This window comes from Eumetopias jubatus, unplaced genomic scaffold (assembly GCF_037043125.1).
Source record: "Eumetopias jubatus isolate StellerSeaLion01/CBP00866 unplaced genomic scaffold, mEumJub1_p1.0 scaffold_4, whole genome shotgun sequence".
Taxonomy (NCBI): Eukaryota; Metazoa; Chordata; class Mammalia; order Carnivora; family Otariidae; genus Eumetopias; species Eumetopias jubatus.
In genome coordinates, this window is record NW_028274810.1 from 159,110,444 (window position 1) to 159,117,086 (window position 6,643).

General features: G+C 38.0%; 1 pseudogene; it reads left to right on the top strand.

The window, feature by feature from the left end:
* Positions 1 to 1,555: 1,555 nt before the first annotated feature.
* Positions 1,556 to 2,353, top strand: LOC114215538 (syntenin-1 pseudogene; annotated as a pseudogene).
* Positions 2,354 to 6,643: the final 4,290 nt, after the last annotated feature.

Here is a 6,643-nt window from a genome sequence, read left to right on the forward strand (position 1 = left end):
CCAATACAATTTCAGTGTAAGTGGCCCAAATATCAGCCAGCAGCACTGAGGGCTTTTTCTGGCTGCCCAGCCCTGCTCTGCCCCTACACGAAAGGCTAGACCTGCTAGAGAATTAATGCCCCCTGGAATATAACCTCAACCAACATCTAATGAGAAATGACAGATAATGCACCTTTTATCTCTCCCATATAGCATAATATTTCCTACACTAGTTTCCAGAGTTCTCCAGTGGAACCAAGCTTCAGAAGTTCACAATTGTAACCTGCTTGATAACACACCTTTTTAACTGGTTTCTGTCCCTTCCCACATCACTTTCTCATGTTGTTTCCCAGGATCACCACACAGGTAGGTCATGTGAACTTGAATCCTTGACTCTCTCCAAGACGACCCAAATTAAGACATTAATATTAACTAATATTTGCAGTCTATATAGTGTAGAATCATTGAAGAAGCTTTCTCATGCTTGGTATATTTTATTGTTTTCACCAAAGCATTTCTAATCATAGAGAAAAGGTAGCTTAGGGCAATGATGTAATTTTTTAAAAACTATGTCTTGGGTTCATCTCACCTTGTCACTTCTGTGTGTATCTGCAATGACTTAGCCTCTCTAAACCTCAGTCAGGTTCCTAAATTACTAAATAAGAAAATGTCATTCACCTCACATATTATGAGGATTAAATGAGACTAAAAATATAATGCACTTAACACAGTACTTGGGAAATGGAAAGTATTAGAAGCCAATGTTGGTTAATATTTTTAACATTTTAATAATCAATTATGAGTAGTACTAATATTTGAGAAGAGTAAATTCATACCCTTAAGATGTGTCAGAGCAGAAATTAAAGAAAAATGCTACAAAAATTCTTGTTCTAGCTTTAATATTTATTCACTTTTTAATATCTTTTTTAAAAAGATTTTATTTATTTGTTAGAGAAAGAGAGAGAGCACAAGCAGGGGGAGCGGCAGAGGCAGAGGGAGAGGAAGGCTCCCCGCTGAGCAGGGAGCCCAATGCGGGACTCGATCCCAGGGCCTTAGGATTATGACCTGAGTTGAAGGCAGACGCTTAACCAACTGAGCCACCCAGGCGCCCCCACTTTTTAATATCTTATTTAAGACAAGCAACTTCCCCACTCAAGTCTCACCAAGTCTCTGAGCAACTCAGAACTAAACCATGATATGTTAGTTAGCCTCAGACTATGCTTCTGCCATCATTTCTGCTGGAAATGGTGCTCTATCTTGCCCTAACCCTCTTACCAATTTTGATTGCCAAGCCTCAAAGTAGCTCCTGCTTATCACTTTCTACTAAGAGCTTGATCTTTTCTCTATCCAGGAATACCCAGCTGCTGACTAAAAAAACTTTTTCCACCTACACAAAGCTTCAAGGAACCAATTCTAAATCACCTGACTTCAAGTGTCTCTGCCTTACAAACGGCTCATCCCTGCTTCAGTCTACGTCAAACTAAAAATGCAGATGTCTGTTTGGACACAAAAACTAGAAAGATATACCCAGGGCCACTGTCATTAAAATGTCATCTTCTGCTCCCATCTCTCATCTCCCATCTCTCAAGATGGAAATCTCTATCCTAAATTGTATTCAGAGCTCTCCCAGTACATGGATCTGGGTTTAAATGAAGAAGAAATCAGTGCAAATATGGCCTTGGTCCCTGGAGCATCAGTTCAGGGGCAGTTGGTAGCAAGACCTTCCAGTATATAGTTCCAGTATGAACTATATGGTGGCTCCTGTAACTGGTAATGATGTTAGAATTCGTAGAGCAGAAATTAAGCAAGGGATTCATGACATCATTTTGTGTAAGGATCAAGATGGAAAAATTGGGCTCAGGCTTAAATCAACAGATAATGGTGTATTTGTTCAGCTGGTCCAGGCAAATTCTCCAGCCTCGTTGGTTAGTCTGAGATTTGGGGACCAAGTACTGGGGACCAGATCAATGGGGAAAACTGTACAGGCTGGAGTGCTGATAGAGCACACAACGTGCTCAAACAGGCTTTTGGACAGAAAATTACTATGACTGTTCAACATGACAGGCCCTCTGAACGGACAGTTACCATACATAAGGATACTACTGGACATGTTGGCTTTATCTTTAAAAATGGAAAGATAACATCCATAGTGAAAGATAGTTCTGCAGCCAGAAATGGTCTTCTCACAGAACATAACATCTGTGAAGTCAACAGGCAGAATGTCACTGGGCTGAAGGATTCTCAAACTGCAAACATACTGTGAACAGCTGAGACTGTAGTTACTATTACAATCATGCCTGCTTTTATCTTTGAACATATTATTAAATGGATGGCACCAAGAATTATGAAAAGCCTGACGAAAAACCATTTCTGAGTTTTAAAAGTCTTGGCACAATGGAAACTTCACTGAACTTCTCCAATTTACTTCTTGGGCAACTTAACTTTATATTATGCAAATGAAGCTTTCTAGGAGCCAAAGAGCATCTGCTGCATGAAGACCTTTCTATCTTACATTATGGCTGGAATCTTACCGTTTTGACTGGATATCTTGTTCACACTTCAAGATCATTGTAGCCTTATCCTGGTTTTACAGATGTGAAACTTTGGACAGATTTACTGATTTTCATAGAGTAGTTTCTCTACTGGAAACCCAATGCTTTTACAAGCCATTATTAGAATGACTGACACAGGCTTAGCTGTGTGTTAGAACCAATCACCTTTATCTTACATATCAAGTAGTGCTGTTCATATTCCTACAGTTCTATGGTATAACTGCATTTTTAATGTGTTACCATAGTACATGTAGAATGACTGCTTTTGATGGGTTTTTTTAGTTTTCTGCGTGTGTGTGTGTGCACATGCGTGTGCCTGTAAAACACCAATTAAGTATACTGGTTTCATTCCATGTAAGCATTATACAGTGTATGTAGGTTGCAAGGGATTGTGTTGATCATCATTTAATTCTAACTACCTTTACTTAAAATGCTTCAACTGTCGCCTTAACTGTTAAGCATCTAGAATAAAAGCCAAAATATAACTACTGCTGCCTTTCTTTTTTTCTTTTTTTTTTAAGATTTTATTTATTTATTTGACAGAGAGAGACACACCGAGAGAGGGAACACAAGCAGGGGGAGTGGGAGAGGGAGAAGCAGGTTTCCTACAGAGCAGAGAGCCCGATGCAGGGCTCGATCCCAGGACCCTGGGATCATGACCTGAGCCGAAGGCAGATGCTTAACGACTGAGCCACCCAGGCGCCCCTATTGCTGCCTTTCTAAAACCCAAAATGCAGTTCTATGTTAAACTGAAATGTACACTAGCCCAGAACAATTTAATGGTACATACTGAGCTATATAGCATAGCTGCTTAGTTGCATTTGAGATTTTCTAGTCTATTGTGTGATGGAAATTTCTTTCTTCTAAAAGTTACTGGTATTACTTTCTGAGAAATGAATCACTATATATTAAATGTAAAAATTCTTATACCAAATAGGAAAAAACAATGTCATCTTTGTAAGAGTTAGGAAAAGACAACCACTGTGAGAAACTCCTATAAGGAAAAAGGCATCTCTTTGTCTGGACTGATGAGGACCTGTGCTGTGTGTGCAAACTGACAAGCAGAGCAGACAGGTTTTAACCCTCACCTTCAACTCCCAGATCAGAGTTTTGTGTAACTGTGGTAGCTGCCCAGGCTGATCATAAGTACTTGGCCAACACTACCACAGCATCAGGTCCTCTTGCTCCTTCTGGAGCATATTTCCATCCCCGTTACCAGCACAGCTTGTGGCCAAAACTCTTGGGTTTTGATGGGTAAGGTTTTCAAATGAATTTACCGTAACAATTCTTCAAGTCCAATTTATGTCTGTGTTTTCTCCCAAATATACCAATATCATGAGATATTAAACTTTCCTTCTACAATTGGTGTGTACCTTTAGGGGTCAATTTGATATGACTAATTTTCAAGGTAAAACCATGAAATAGTGGCAGGGACAAAATACGAGCACCTTTCATTTAGCACATGAATAAAGGTGACCGCTTCAGTAATAATCGCAAATAGTCTGAACAAACCATCCCTAAATGGAAAGGTTATCTCAGTTTAATTGTAACTACCTTCATTTGAAGTAATAAAATATAGTCACCTAATGAATATCTTATATGAAGACTCAGTCAATTAAAATCTTTGATGGTACATAAAAACTTGCACTGCCTATTCAGTATTTTGATTTTTATCAATTTCTGGATAGAGTTTTAGTATCTTCGTATTTTCTGAGGAAGCTATCTGAACTTCTCAAATTTCTAAACTTTAAAAATTACATGCCACATTTAGCTGTAAGCACTCTCTTGACTGTAGGTTGGTGTTTTTGGTGAAAAATGAAAACTATTTTGATCATTTTCTCCCCTTGGTGAAATTTTAGTAATTTCTATCATGGATATCTAGGGATGAATCATTAATTTCATGAATTAGTATTAGATTAGGGTAGAATACAACTTGAGCTCTTTATGTTTTATGCTTTATTTCCTTAAAGTATTCAAACTGAGACCTTTAGAAAGTCTTACATGGTCTGTACTTAAAAATAAGTAGTTGGACAAAACAAAGGCCATTATGAGTTACAATTATCATATAATTAAAGGTATTCTATCATTTGTAAGAAACAAAATCTTGTCACATCATAGACAGAGTGTTCTTTAGCCTGTCAGTTGCAATCAATATAATTAATACATCTAGCTGTAAGACTGTTGTTGTTGTTGTTAATACTGAGGTCTTTTCCTAATTTCACATTTAAATGTTTGTTCTTTTGGTTCCTACCTTTAGTCTGCCTGGTCATTCTTGTCTGTTCCAAAATTTAAAAGTATATATATATGTGTGTGTATATATATATTTCTTAGTCTTTAGTCTTAGAATTTGCACATATATTCTTTCTAATAAATATAATTCATTACATTAAAAAAATCAAATTCAAAATGAGCATTTCTTCTCGTTATCTACTGCTGTGTAACAAACTGCTCCAAATTTTAGTGATGAAAAGCAACAATTTTAATATCTCACAATTCAGGGAGCCAAGAACTTAAGCAAGTGAGACCTATGGGTGATTCTTCTATTCCACGTATTATTGACTCTGGTCACTCAGTGATATTCAACTGGAAGCTCCACTTGTCTTCATTGCCCAGGATAGCCTCTTTCATATCCCTGGTGCAATGACATGGATAGCTAGAAGCCTGGGCTTGGCTGGAGCCCTCTGCTCATGAAAACTCGGAATTGCTCCACTTGTCTTCTCCACAGAAAAATCTAACTTCTTACATGATAGCCCAGGACTCCAAAAGGCCAAGGGAGCCTCCAGTCTTCTTAAAAGCAAGGCCTGGACCTGTCATAGCTACATTTCCACCATACTGCATTGCTCAATGCAGTCATATGGAAGCCTACATTCAAGGAGAAAAAAAAAAAAAAAAAACAGAATCCATCTCTAGATAGGAGAAATGTCAAAGAGCTTGTGGTTATCTTTAATGTTCTGATGACATCTGCACATATTACACTGTAGAGTGACACTTCCTCCAAATTTCTATTTCTTTTGGGCTATGCATCTAAGCATATCTGAGTCACAAGAACGGTTCCTGATAGATCCCATGGCTGTAGGGTCACTTTCGAGGAGAAGACAATATGATAAATCTTACCTTAACCTCCAGAAAATTCTTTGCCTAAAAGCAAATTCAATGAACCATGTCTCTGCTTCATGATTTCTGAAAGCCATTGTTGATGTGTTCAGTGGCAGGCTGACTCTGTCTTTGTCCTCCTGCCTTTAAGCACAACAAGAAAGAGAATCACAATCTCTACTGCCTAATCAATGGAATCAGTCAGGCTCTTCCCATAATCAGATAAACCTGGGTCCCAAAGTCACTCTACCTGTTATTTGAATCTACGTATTCACCTATTTAGCTCACAAACCAATAGTTTATTTTTTTCTAAGATTTTATTTATTTATTTGACAGAGCGAGAGAGCACAAGCAGGGGAACAGTGGAAGGAGATGGAGAAGCAGGCTCCCCGTCGAGCAGGGAGCAGGGAGCCTGATGCCCGGCTGGATGCAGGGCTGGATGCAGGGCTGGATATGGGGCTCTTTTCCAGGACCTTGAGATCATGACCTGAGCTGAAGGCAGACACTTAACCATCTGAGCCACCCAGGGGCCCCCACAAACCAATAGTTTAAAGATTGATTCGATTTGCAGGCCTTTATCAAGCTAGTATAGTTACTGCCAATTGGAGTTAGTAGTGATTGATTGGCTTTTATCTTTTCTACCTATATTTAAATGACCATGAGTCATTTATCCAATGTATGGTAGCAAAAATCTTTTCAAAAATTTTGCCCAAATTTTCAAAGATTTTGCCCGATTGCTGCTTCTGTCCTCCAATAAAAACAAGCACAGAGTATTTAGAACATACCAATATTACTGAGAAAAATCTTAGCTTTTGTTAACTAAAGTAAATTGAATTAAATCAGTTTTTAGTTATGTTGATGATCTGTGGCAATTAATGGAGAATAAACGAACTCAATAGAAGAATAAATAGATATAAATAGAATATAATTCCTTTAATAGCATATTTAATTCCTTGAATCTGGGAATACTTGCTTTACCATTTCTTCTTTTATTTTTTTCTTGCCTATTTGTCTTCTTC